General features: G+C 42.6%; 1 protein-coding gene across 4 annotated transcripts in view; it reads right to left on the reverse strand.

Moving 5' to 3' along the window:
- Nucleotides 1-14,057, reverse strand: part of LOC115160802 (dedicator of cytokinesis protein 9) — a 122,990-nt gene that overhangs the window by 93,280 nt on the left and 15,653 nt on the right. The gene's annotated exons all lie outside the window — the stretch shown is intronic.

The raw sequence follows: 14,057 nt of genomic DNA on the forward strand, positions 1-14,057 counted from the left end.
CCCTTCTCCCCCGATTGCTCAGTTTGGCCAGTTCTAGAATGAGTCTTGGTGGTTCCAAACTTCTTCCATTAAAGAATGATGGAGGCCACTGTGTTCTTGGGGACCTTCAATGCTGCAGACATGTTTTGGTACCCTTCCCCAGATCTGTGCCTCGACACAACCCTGTCTCGGAGCTCTACGGACACTTCCTTCGACCTCATGGCTTGGTTTTTGCTCTGACATGCACTGTCAACTATGGAACCTTATATAGACATGAATTTACCACAGGTGGACTCCAATCAGCTCAATTTTGAGTCTCATAGCAAAAGGGTCTGAATACTTTTTTTTAAAATTAGGTAAGTCAGGAAAGAAGAAATTCTTATTTACAATGACGGCCTACCGGGGAACAGTGCCTTGTTCAGGGGCAGAACGACAGATTTTTACCTTGTCAGCTCGGGGATTCGATCCAGCAACCTTCGGTTACTGACCCAACGCTCTAACCACTAGGCTACCTGCCACCCCAAATAAGGTATTTCTGTTTTTGCTTTGTCATTATGGGATATTGTGTGTAGATTAATGAGGAAAATAATATATTAAATACATTTTAGAATAAGGCTGTTATGTAACAAATTCCTACTTTCTAATAATTATGTCTGTCAATAAAAGCATTAAAATACATTGATAGTCTCAGAATGGTGTTATGTAGTGCCCTACAGTAGGTTAATGGGTTGCTTATGAGATCAACAATTGAATGGACATTGGACAAGCCTTACAGTACAAACTGTACAGTATTATTGACTTGGTGTGGAAGGAGCAGCCAGTTGTAATGGACTAATGCATCAAAGTGAATAGAATTGTACAACAACTTGCTGTTATTTATGCAAGCACATGCCTGTGTGCAGACAAAGGCATCAGAATATATCGAAACATATTTTAAACATCAGATAAAATGACAGACTCAAGAAGTATCTAAGGAGTCTATAATTCAAAACATGTTTATCAGTCATTTATTACAGAGTTAACCATTAATAACAATGGGATTCATTTGAAAATTAACCATGCAAAAATGAGTGGTTAAACCTTTTTCCTTTTGTGTGAGGAAACCAGTCTTCCAGTTGAGGCAGCTAAGAGAGGAGACGCTTACTGAGAAAAGCATGGGAAATCCCCACATAAGTGTAGTCATTAAGAGATTAACTTGCTGTCCCAACAGATGGTACAGTATGTAACAAGATTCCCTTAAAAATAGTTACTCAGAGTAGATTAAAAATACAGATCACTTCCTTCAATTGTCATATGTCATTTGAGATGCTTAAACTTAGCATTGCCACACACCAACATAGCGTACTGTACAGTGTGTAACATGAGATATGCGATGGGCGGAGGGAGAGAAAGAGGGAAGAATGTCAGGAAGTGATCGATCGTCACCCAGCTGGGGCATGCTGGGAGGAAGGTGCAGAGAGTGTCTGAGTCGCAGCGGGAGGGGACTCTAATCTTTAGAACCCCCAGTGACAACCAGCATGGGACAGAAGTCATTGGGCTGGGAAAGAAATGCTCTTGAGACAGTGAGTGAGCGAGAACCTGATAGCTAGGGGACCAAAGCTGTTCCTCATTCATCAATAGTCTATTTTTAAACCGATAGAGGGCTATCGGAAAACCCATCCTTTCACATGTGCTTATTGAACATAGTGGGGTCCGGAATTAGTGGATCCCTTGATAAAGATGAGCAAAAAAAGACTATGAAATAAATACAAATACTGAACGCAACAAAAAAATTGTAATATTATTTTATACTAATACAATTGCTCAGAGAAAGATATGTTTAAGTAGTAACAAAATACATCTAAAAAAAGTGTCAAAATTATTATTGGTTCACTTGTTTTCAATACACCAGCACCCTCCCCTTGCGAGAATAACGACACTGAGCCTTTTTGTAAAATGTTTTATGGGATTGGAGAACACGTTGGGAGGGATGTTAGGCCATTCCTCCATACACAATCTTTCCAAACCTGTGGTTTGAATCGAAGAGGGCAGTCCATAAGCACAAATGAAGGATCTGGTCATTTCGTTTGAGCATTCAACGTAGCCCAGTATTTGTATTATACAGTCTTTATTGCTTACCTATATCAAGGGTGTGAATCATTTCAGACCCCACTGTATATTCCGTACGTGTTCCTTACCACATTACACCCTGTGTAATTAAAGCATGAAGATCCTAATATAAAAGGATCACAGATGATGGTTTGTGACAGATGTCTTATGATAGGGAGGTGAAGGAGCAGCAGGGAAGGAAGTGGTTAGGATCCTCAGCTTTTTCTCCTGTAATCAGTGGAAAAGCTATTGAGCCTTGCTTCAGCACCCTGTTTACAATCAGCGGGGGGGGGTGGGGGTGGGGGGGGAAGAGGGATGAACGAATGACATGCATCCTTCCACCTGCACTGCTGTCGCTGTACCACTGAGAAGCTTAAACCTCTCTGATGGGCTGTGGACTGACACTGTAGGGTTGGCATACACACGAAGGTGACTGAACCCTGGACAGAAAACTGTGTGCATTCTGAGCTTTAGCAGAGGCAAAGAAATGCTGTCAGCATTCCAGTTAAATATATATAAAAAATGATCTGGGTCAGCGTTTAGTTCTGTTGTAATGGATGGTGCTATAACTGCAGGCGGTGCCTTTACGACTGCCTCGCCTGCCTGCTGGAAACTGGCACAGACACTGGCTCGGTTTACAACGGCAGAAAGGTGGCACACAGCCCTCCTCCTGACATGGCAGTGTGAGCTGGCTGCAGCCCGGCAGGGCTGAGGGTGAAGGTGGGGGTGGTGCCCCCTTGGAGACTCCCACCCTTCCTGACAGAGGAAACACATGTTCTGGCATCCCTGTTTTAGAAAGTCTGGGACAGTCAATATTGAACTGCATAGTTTCGTCTCATGGCCTGTCTGTGACTTGAATAGGCCACATTCTGCACACTGTCTCACTAGTCAGACCCAGTGTACAGTGCCTTCGGAAAGTATTCAGATCCCTTGACTTTTTCAACATTTTGTTACGTTACATTTAAAAAAAATTGTAATCCTCAGTAATCTACACACAACACCCCATAATGACAAAGCGACAACAGAAATACCTTATTTACATAAGTATTCAGACCCTTTGCTGTGAGACTCGAAATTGAGCTCAGGTGCATCCTGTTTCTAATGATCATCCTTGAGATGTTTCTACAACTTGGAGTACAGCTGTGGTAAATTCAATTGATTTGACATGATTTGGAAAGGCACACACACTTGTATATGTAAGATCCCACAGTTGACAGTGCATGTCAGAGCAAAAACCAAGCCATGAGGTCGAAGGAAGTGTCCGTAGAGCTCTGAGACAGGATTGTGTTGCGGCACAGACCTGGGAATAGGTACCAAAACATTTCTGCAGCATTGAAGGTCCCCAAGAACACAGCGGCCTCCATCATTCTTAAATGGAAGAAGTTTGGAACCACCAAGACTCTTCCTAGAGCTGGCAGCCTGGGCCAAAATGAGCAATCGGGGGAGAAGGGCCTTGGTCAGGGAGGTTACAAAGAACCCGATGGTCACTCTGACAGAGATCTAGAGTTCCTCTGTGGAGACGGGAGAACCTTCCAGAAGGACAACCATCTCTTAAGCACTCCACCAATCAGGCCTTTATGGTAGTAGCCAGAGGGAAGCCACTCACATGACAGCCCGCTTGGAGTTTGCCAAAAGCCACTTAAATACTCTCAGACTATGAGAAACAAGATTCTCTGGTCTGATGAAACCAAGATTGAACTCTTTAGCCTGAATGCCAAGCGTCACGTCTGGAGGAAACCTGGCACCATCCCTACGGTGAAGCATGGTGGTGTTAGCATCATGCTGTGGGGATGTTTTTCAGAGGCAGTGACTGGGAGACTAGGCAGGATCAAGTGAAAGATGAACAGAGCAAAGTACAGAGTGATCCTTGATGAAATCCTGCTCCAGAGAGCTCAGGACTTTGGACTGGGGCGAAGGTTCACCTTCCAACAGGACAACGACCCTAAGCACACAGCCAAGACAACGCAGGAGTGGCTTCGGAACAAGTCTCTGAATATCCTTGAGTGGCCCAGCCAGAGGCCGGACTTGAATCCGATCAAACATCTCTGGAGAGACCTGAAAATAGCTGTGCAGCAACACTCCACATCCAACCTGACCAAGCTTGAGAGGATCTGCAGAGAAGAATGGGAGAAACTCCCCAAATATAGGTGTGCCAAACTTTTAGCATCATACCCAAGAACACTCAAGGCTGTAATCGCTGCAAAAGGTGTTTCAACGAAGTACTGAGTAAAGGGTCTGAATACTTACGTAAATGTGATAGTTATGGGGGTTTTTTATTATAAATTTGCAGAAATGTCTAAAAACCTGTTTTTGCTTTGTCATTATGGGGTATTGTGAGGATTGATGAGGGGAAAAAAAGAATACATTTTAGAATAAGGCTGTAACGTAACAAAATGTGGAAAAAGTCAAGGGTTCTGAATACTTTCCGAAGGCACTGTATGTATAGCACACAATGCAGCACTCCAAGCTTTTTAGTGTACTTTCAGCTGATGCACTTACTACTGGGATCAGGATAGCTGCAACAGAGCTTTAAACTGTGTGGTTGCTATGGCAGCTGAGGTTGACAGTGGTCACACGACACTCTAAGCTAGTCACCAGGGGGAGAACAAAAAAGGGCTTCTCCAGGGTTGGTAGTTGGTTGGACCGTCATTAAATCATGGTCACCTGTCCTCTTGAACAGGGAGCCATCCAACAGCCCAAATAACACTTTAAATGATGAACTAATAGCTTAGTGGGGGGGTGGGGTGGTATGACACAGGTCACGCCCCTGTAACAGTGACTAGAAACACTAATAAGAGCTTTAGAGGTCAGAGCTACTGAGCTCTTTATACTCAGTCTTCCTGCAGGGCCACGCTGGTTAGAACAGACAGTGGTGGTGTGATGCGGCACGCTTCTGACACTCCCTTTTAGGGCTTTTAGGTTTTAGCCCCACATATGCTGGGATGTAAACAAAGCAGTGTCTAGGATCACCTTCGAGTCCTCCATCACAAACAAGGCTGATTGGGAGCACGCCCCAAGGCTTACATACACAGCACGTCCGTGCTTTATTTACACGGTCCCGGCGCAGCGGCAAAGTGCAAGCCCAGTGCAATCCTGGTTCCTCATGATAAGTCCCTTTAAAACAAACGAGGAGCAAACAAAAACAACTCCTCAAGTAGAGTCCTCATTCCACTGTATACACAGCCTGGGACAGAGAAACCAAATACTGTCACATGGGAATATGATTTCCTGCTTCATAATACATTGGTTTATATCCATTTTTTTTTTTGTCGCCTTTTGACTTTAATTTTCAACATGTCAGCTGATGTAACGGACCACACACGCATAAATGATCATACCTAATACTGGCCCTGCAAAAACACATTTGTATGTAGGCTAAGCTATATTGTGGGAGAGCGGGAGGGGTACTGCACAATAGGCTTGTGTCAGTCTTTCAAGTACATTTGCCTCGACTGGGACACCACTTATCATAATTCCTCTACGATTGAAAGGTTCTTAAATATTAGCATTTTTCCTGAGCACAATAAAGAGAAGGATGAAACACCCACAACTCAAGTGTAACTTTTCCAGATCAGAACGCCAAACAGCTTTACAGGCTATAAAACATTACCACCAACCCCCAACCCACAGGCCACACACAATCCAAATAGCAGGCCAGGCAAACTGAACACGAACCCTGCCCATCCCCACCCGGTCTCTGAGAACAGCCCCCACCCTTGTGGGCCAGGCCTCCCCCTCCTCCCTCCCTGGGCCTACAGTTTCAGACTTAGGAATTCCAACTATGCAGCCAGCCTGATGAAAAGTAATTAAAGTTTATCCCCACTGGCTACGGCAGACAGGTACCATACAGATACAGCCAGTACAGTGCACAGAGCCATACGTGAGCTAGGCTATGATGATAAAGAGCTCCTCAATCCCATTTAATCAAACTAGCAGCAGGTAACGGGGGAGGGGGATATGATCAGAGACAGTGGCGACCCGTCATTCAGGGCATTTTGAGCCCCACATTTTAGCCCCTTGGGTGCTGCCATAGAGTTACATTAGAAGTGCCCATCCAAGAAGGCTCAAGGTCATTGGCCACATATAAAATGATGTCAAATCAGGTTATGTACAGTAGCTTTGATTGAACTGATCATGTCAACATCATACTTTCAAAATCTTAGCTAGCTGTTGTCGACATCTGCTGGAAAATCCTTTTTAAATCCTTGTCGAAATAATGAAGAGAAATCATAGATAAAATGTATCAGTGCTCATCGGCCATTGGACAAACATTACACAACAAGTTGGAAATCGCAAATTCAACAATGAGTGGTTTGGAAGGAATCAGTGACAGTGGCTAACTGCAAGCACTGCAAAGCAATCACTAGCCTGCTACTCAGTGGAGTGGCTGTGTGGTCGAGAGGATCTTTTCCAAGTTTAACATGATAAACATTCAACATTGGCCATGCTGTCAATGAAGCATGATTTGTGCCGTGCTCAAACCAACTAAACTCGGAACTGCTGAAAACTTGACTTCAATGAGTTTGGGAATAGACGAGCTCCGACTGGGAAAATACGTTTTGAAAAGTCATCCAACTCAGAATAGCAAATCCGGCCTTCTTTCTAGAGCTACGACCTGAAAATCAATGATGTCATCATGACCTTTTTCCAGAGTTCCTAGTTGTTTTGAAAGCACCATAAATCCAGAGAATGCCAGACTTTGATGACAAAATTTGCCCATGAAGGACCGCCACACCACCTTGCTGTTCAAGTGAGCACAACAAGGTGAGTCCAAAAATGTCTTGTATGCTGCTGCATAAATGATATAATATGCCAAGGAGATATGTATACTGTAGCTAAGAAAGTATTACTGAGTGTATGTTGTGTAGTAAGATGTTAGTAGGCCATGTGTCTCATCCTAATAATTTGCCGTTGTGGGCACCGTTTGTCAACATTATAGTGCAACTAATAAGTCGCTCTGGATAAGAGCGTCTGCTAAATGACGTAAATGTAAATAATGTATTGTTTAGTAGCTTTGCTGGCATGCATCACACTTTTTTAAATGTTTTTACCCCACCAAGATGTACATGCTAAAATGGCCACTGATCAGAGACATGGCCTAATCTCCATTTAAGGTTTTATGATTTGAATACAAAAACACATCTAAACTTGCCAGTTGATAACAAAGCATAGATCCAATGGGACGAATGAAATACTATGACTGCAGTAGCAGATCCAGATAAGATACAGACAACTGGCACTGAAACACACAGACAGACTATGGGGGAAAATTCCAGAAGAACAATAAAGTTTTACAAACTTTCACTTTCATCTTACTGTAGGCAGACTCCAGTGGCAGAGACCTGGAATTTTAAGTAGATCTCCAAACACACCTCAGCATTCCTCCAACGTCAGAAGACAAATATACTGTACCAGAACATTTTTCCCTGTGTGAGTAAATAGTAAAACACTCTATAATCTTTGAATAAAAAAACAAAAACACATTAGGTTTTAAATGTGTGTTATCAAATTGAACATTGACTGTAGCTATAAAAGGGATTTATTGATGATTTCAAAGTGTACTCTAATCCCACTCTCTCTACAGTAGATGACCACATGGAGCGAGTCTGGGTGAAAGGTCAATGATCACAGTTAACCGAAGTCAAGGTGGGCTGTGTGGCTGCACAGATATGACAGTCTCTTCAAAGCAGATGAACCTACAGTATAGTAGTAGTCCGCTCTGGTCAGTCAATAGTTTGGCTCTGGGACTCTACAAATAGCCAGTCAATGAGACACATACCCCTAGAATCACCAGGGACTTTAACCTTGGTGTGGAGCTTGACCATACACTATACAGTAATACTTCATCTGAGCTGGATTATACTTTAAGGCAATTCACAGGAAACATTTAGGTGCTATAGGCTCTGATGGAGGAGGATGTGGCTCTTCATTACCTATGTTTTAGGAACAAGAGGTGAGCAAAATGTCTCATGAAGAGGGCTGGGCAAACAAAAATGGGGGAGTATATTGGAAGTGGTTCAAAAACGGAGAAAAGGCCATGCAGAGGAGTAAAGAAAACAGATGAGAGAAAGCTTGGCTTCAATTTCACCCTTCAGGGGCACCGGTCGAGTCCCACAATTACAACGTTAAGGTAGTTAGTAGAGGGGGGTAAAGGGAGAGAAGCAATAATTTTATAGACAAATCAAGGGGCCTGAAAGAATAAAACACACCTCACAAAACAAAATAAACAACCTTTTAAATGAAATGTGTTCTCCATCAGTAAGTAAGATCCGTTTAGATTACACAATACTTCCCACACTTTACCTCCATGCAGTAAACACGGACCGGTCTCCACTCTCTGCTAGGTCCTGCACAGTTGGACGAAATGCTTTTGAGGACATAATCCCCTGAGTTTAATCTATAAAACTAGGAGGTGGAGGAGAGGCACAGCGCTGATCGTACCCATAAAGGTTTTATGCTGGACCAATTTCATCTGCTGGTTATTGGAACATGGCCACGCACTCACAAGCCAATGGATCAGCCGTGTGTGTGTGTGTCTGAGCACAGCCATAGACTTCCTGATATTCCTCTGACTCACTTCCTGTAGAAGGGCTGGGACGGACATGTGAGGGCCTGCCGTCTTTCCCCTTAATGACCTCATTAATATGGCTACTACCTCCAAGCTGCTTAGGGCTAATGGAGACAGACATACTCATATCCTTTCTTTAAAAATGAGCAAGAGTCTCTGGCATTACCAGTAACTTTATCAACATATGACGGGCACACCCAAAAGACAGAGGTATGTGAGGTTAGGTTGAATATCTCTTCCAGAACTAAAGCGTCTGTGGGAAGCTACTTCCCGGCGTCTGGTGAATATGTGGTTTATTGGGCTTGGCTCCAGGGGCTGAGGGGATGACATGACACGGTACCGTTCCATATGCCTCCTGGCTCCCGCCTGCCTGTCACTACGTCTCCACTTCAGTCACACAACAGGACAGGAATACCTTATTGCATAACAAATGAAGATTACTACAGTTCTAATCAGTTTACACTGGAATGCAAACTGGCTTTGCAACATTAACAGAGGAGGAAAGAGAGGTCAGGAGGATATGACTCAATCAGTTAGTCAGTCCCTCACCGCCACACCTACAGTTGAAGTCGGATGTTTACATACACTTAGGTTGGAGTTATTAAAACTTGTTTTTCAACCACTCAACAAATTTCTTGTTAACAAACTATAGTTTGGCAAGTTGGTGAGGACATCTACTTTGTGCATGACACAAGTAATTTTTCCAACAATTGTTTACAGACAGATTATTTCACTTATAATTCACTGTATCACAACTCCAGTGGGTCAGAAGTTTACATACACAAAGTTGACTGTGCCTTTAAAAAGCTTGGAAAATTCCAGAAAATGATGTCATGGCTTTAGATGCTTCTGATAGGCTTATTGACATAAGTTGAGTCAATTGGAGGTGTACCTGTGGATGTATTTCAAGGCCTACCGTCAAACTCAGTGCCTCTGCTTGACATCATGGGAAAAATCAACCAAGACTTCAGAAAAAACTATTGTAGACTCCACAAGTCTGGTTCATCCTGGGGAGCAATTTCCAAATGCCTGAAGGTACCAGGTTCATCTCTACAAACAATAGTACGCAAGTATAAACACCATGGGACCACGCAGCCGTCATACCGCTCAGGAAGGAGACGCGTTCTGTCTCCGAGAGATGAACGTACTTTGGTGCAAAAAGTACAAATCAATCCCAGAACAACAGCAAAGGACCTTGTGAAGATGCTGGAGGAAACAGGTACAAAAGTATCTATATCCACAGTAAACCGAGTCCTATATCGACATAACCTGAAAGGCCACTCAGGAAGAAGCCACTGCTCCAAAACTGCCATAAAAAAAAAATCAGACTACAGTTTGCAACTGCACACGGGGACGAAGATCGTACTTAAAAAAATATATACACTCTGGTCTGATGAAACAAAAATAGAACTGTTTGGCCATAATGACCATTGTTATGTTTGGAGGAAAAAGGGGGAGGCTTGCAAGCCAGAGAACACCATCCCAAACGTGAAGCACGGGGGTGGCAGCATCATGTTTTGAGGGTGCTTTGCTGCAGGAGGGACTGGTGCACTTCACAAAATAGATGGCATCATGAGGTAGGAATATTATGTGGGTATATTGAAGCAACATCTCAAGACATCAGTCAGGAAGGTAAAGCTTGGTCGCAAATGGGTCTTCCAAATGGACAATGACCCCAAGCATACTTCCAAAGTTGTGGCAAAATGGCTTAAGGACAACAAAGTCAAGGTATTGCAGTGTCCATCACAAAGCCCTGACCTCAATCCTATAGAAAATTTGTGGGCAGAACTGAAAGTGTGTGCGAGCAAGGAGGCCTATAAACCTGACTCAGTTACACCAGCTCTGTCAGGAGGAATGGGCCAAAATTCATTCTGGGAAGCTTGTGGAAGGCTACACAGAACGTTTGACCTAAGTTAAACAATTTAAAGTCAACGCTACCAAATGCATGTAAACTTCTGACCCACTGGGAATGTGATGAAAGAAATAAAAGCTGAAATAAATCACTCTAATTTTATTCTGACATTTCTCATTCTTAAAATAAAGTCGTGATCCTAACTGACCTAAGACAGGGAATTTTTACTAGGATTAAATGTCAGGAATTGTGAAAAACTGAGTTTAAATGTATTTGGCTAAGGTGTAATGTAAACTTACAACTTCAACTGCATGTGTGGGTGCTGATCAACCGAAATAGCATCCTTCAACTAAAAGGATACAGGCTGGAGTGAACAGATATCCCACCGATTGAATAACATTATGGTATGGTAGCAAGATAATCTGTTGAATGTAACGTATATTGCACACCATTCATACACTTTAGCAGGTCTTAGGAAGTACTTGAGTAAATGAGGGGGACGTTTTATCATGTAGGGAAGTGGTCTTTAAACCAGCCTTTAAAAGCCTTGCAGGAGGCATGGCTGACCCCACGACCACCCAAAAGCTCAGTGCACCCAAATAACACCCCATCTGGATGGATGAGAGAGCACCAGAATCAAACAAACTGTCAGAGCAGCAGAGAGAGCATTCCAGACTCCAAAGAAACTAAACTCACTTCAGCAACAAGCCTCGACTAGACCAACGCTTGCCTCACTCTTATACACACACACACACACACACACACACACACACACACACACACACACAGATCAGTGTTTTGGTAACAAACCAACATTTCTGAGTTCAAATATTATCATGAGAATACTTTCAACATTTGAAGGAGAGGCAGTTGTGTGGAAGCAGTCGAAGTGTTGTCATGGGTGGTAGGGCGAAACAGGTCCCAGAGCAGTTGCCCTGCACTTGTTAACAGGAAAACACCATCTAGCCAAGCTCTTTAGAACTCAGGCACTTTGTTATGGTAACCTCCCTTGTGTTCCAAAACAGTCAGGCTCTATTAGGGAGAACGGTCAGTGGGCAGGTTTCCCAGCACTGCCTCCCAGTCCAGCTACAACCACAGGAAACCACCTCCATCTAGGAACTCTCAGGCCTCTCTACTCTCACAAGATGGGAGACAGGAAGTCATGGGCACTTCCTGTTTGGGCAGGGTCTATCGATTTTGGGGCAGTGCAGGTCAGTGGCGTATTCAATGGGGTGCAAAGTTTAGAGTGTTTTCACTCAGAGCTGGAAAATGGAAAGAGTTGCTCCGTTCTCTCGCCTCTGGTCCAAATGGAGAGTTATTTCTATCTCACCAAGCACAATTACATAACAGCCTTTAAAATCAGTACACACAAATGGAATCCCAGGCTTAGCCACAGAGAAATCAATGGGCTACTGTGCCCCAAGGCCAATATATCGCACATCTGAGAATACAATAACCTATTGGAGAGAAGAATTGGGAAACATAGAAGAGACAGTACTTTTCCTTTTTTTGTTGTTGCAGGAAATGTTTAAGTCTGAAATGACCACACCTCTGGAAAAGTGTGATTATCCACCGGCACAGTGCACTTACTGGGGTGCAAAGAATGTCTTCTGGTTAGCGGTGACAAATATATTTTCAAAGAAAAGTAGAAAAGTTTACCTATTCTATTGGTCAGCTTGTCGAGAAAGAAATGGCCTATCCCAAACAGACTCTGGGAAAGTTGTGGGACGATAGATCCCAAATTCATACAGCCAGTAGGCCTAGGTTAAACTTTTTTTAATATAGCAATGAGTCTGATGGCAACAGATCAGAACGTTTGACTTAAAAACGTTGACAAACTATTATTTCTTCACATTATAGGCACAGCAATGTGCACAAGGCAGTAGGCTACACGCAAATGTTTGTTCCATAATGCAATTAGCGGGAAAACACTTGTCAAAAGTAAGCGGTTTCATGTGACAAATGAAAATATCAGTTCTACATTTAGAAAGAGGGGAGATGTAATATACAACAACTAGCACGCATAAAGCAAGGTAACACATGCCTTATAATATGCAGTAAAACGTTCCGGTTTGCAATGATTAAGTATGTGTTTTCAAAATGCATACTGCCTCCAGCTCATTGCAAAGTGGTGTTAGACGCGCTGATGAAGCCTGCCTTCCGTTGCTTATGCATTTGATGTTTGAGATGCTGTACTGTAGCAACAGCGCTGGCGCTGTCTGACAGATTTTCCGCGCAAAAGCTCTGTATGCTGTGCGTGTGTGATAAGATACATACCGAACATACAAGCGCGCCAATTTAATTCCACTCAATTATGCAAACTAACCTATAGACTGATAAGCATGACTGTTCAAATGTATTTACATCGACTGGTATTTGTATTAATGAATAGGCTAAAAAAAAAAAAAAAAACATTATTTCGAGATGGGATTTTTTTCTTCTTCTCCCAGACAATTGGGCAATGCTATATAAAAATCAGCGTTTCTATTTATTTTTGGCCAGAAGCTGGCTAATACCAGCTAACTGAAACCCTGTCAGGGACTGTCAAATTACACAAATGTAAATGGGACAATCATTTTCATGTTGCACATCTTTTAGTTGTCTCATTAAATGCTTTCAATATTTGTGTATGAATTTCCACAATTTATAGTCGATTTGAGTTTAAGTCATTGAAATTTTAGAGCCATTGACCTTTTAAAATATTGTCCCATGTGCATTGTGCAATTTACAGATGGTCTCCCTAACTAGCCCCATGGGGAAATCAAACGTCAAACCAAATTGACCCTTGGCATTACGATCGGGTCGCGTGCAGCTGTGCTTCCGAATGAATGATTACGTGGGTGCTGCCAGCCGTGGGCAGGATTAAGGAAAACTGTTACGGTACCCTTGATTCCGTGACACCATTTTTTCCCTATCATCTCGCAAATCTGTTTTGGACGAGACTGACTTTATTATCAAAATGATCCTATTTACATGTTCTAGTCAATTTTTGACACTAGAATAAATGTTTGACTCATATCAATGCCTCTGTAGGCCATTTTCAAAACGAGAAGGTGCTTTTTAGGGGAGCAGTCACTAAATTGAAGTTGTGCATTAATATTGAATTTTAAACACCCGTAATATAGTCGATGAAGTGCCCTTTATTATAGACCACATGGATAATTCAATAAATCAGATTATTCATATAAAACGAAGACTTGCTAAAGTCCCAAATTGTTGCATTTTTGACATGTTCCTCCATGCACCGTCTGACTTTAAGGAAGATTTTAATCCACTTAACAACAAAATGTCTCCAAATTCTCACCATCATTGTAAAGCCCTAGTTATTTTGCTGCTCTGACAAAGTCATTTCTGAAGATTAGTGATTCATTTTAAGGTAAAACATTTTTTTTTACCTGTCCGTCATTTTAAGGTCAACCCTGTTACGTGAACTGAACATCTCATAGTCAAATCATAGTGTAAAAGCAGGTGAGCTGTTCTCTATTGGTAATTTTCTGGTGTTTTCTGGTGGAAAACTGAGTGGGTCGAGCACAGCAAGTTAACCCTGTTACCAAGAGGCAGACAAGCTAG

The sequence above is a fragment of the Salmo trutta genome, chromosome 24 (assembly GCF_901001165.1).
Source record: "Salmo trutta chromosome 24, fSalTru1.1, whole genome shotgun sequence".
Lineage (NCBI taxonomy): Eukaryota > Metazoa > Chordata > Actinopteri > Salmoniformes > Salmonidae > Salmo > Salmo trutta.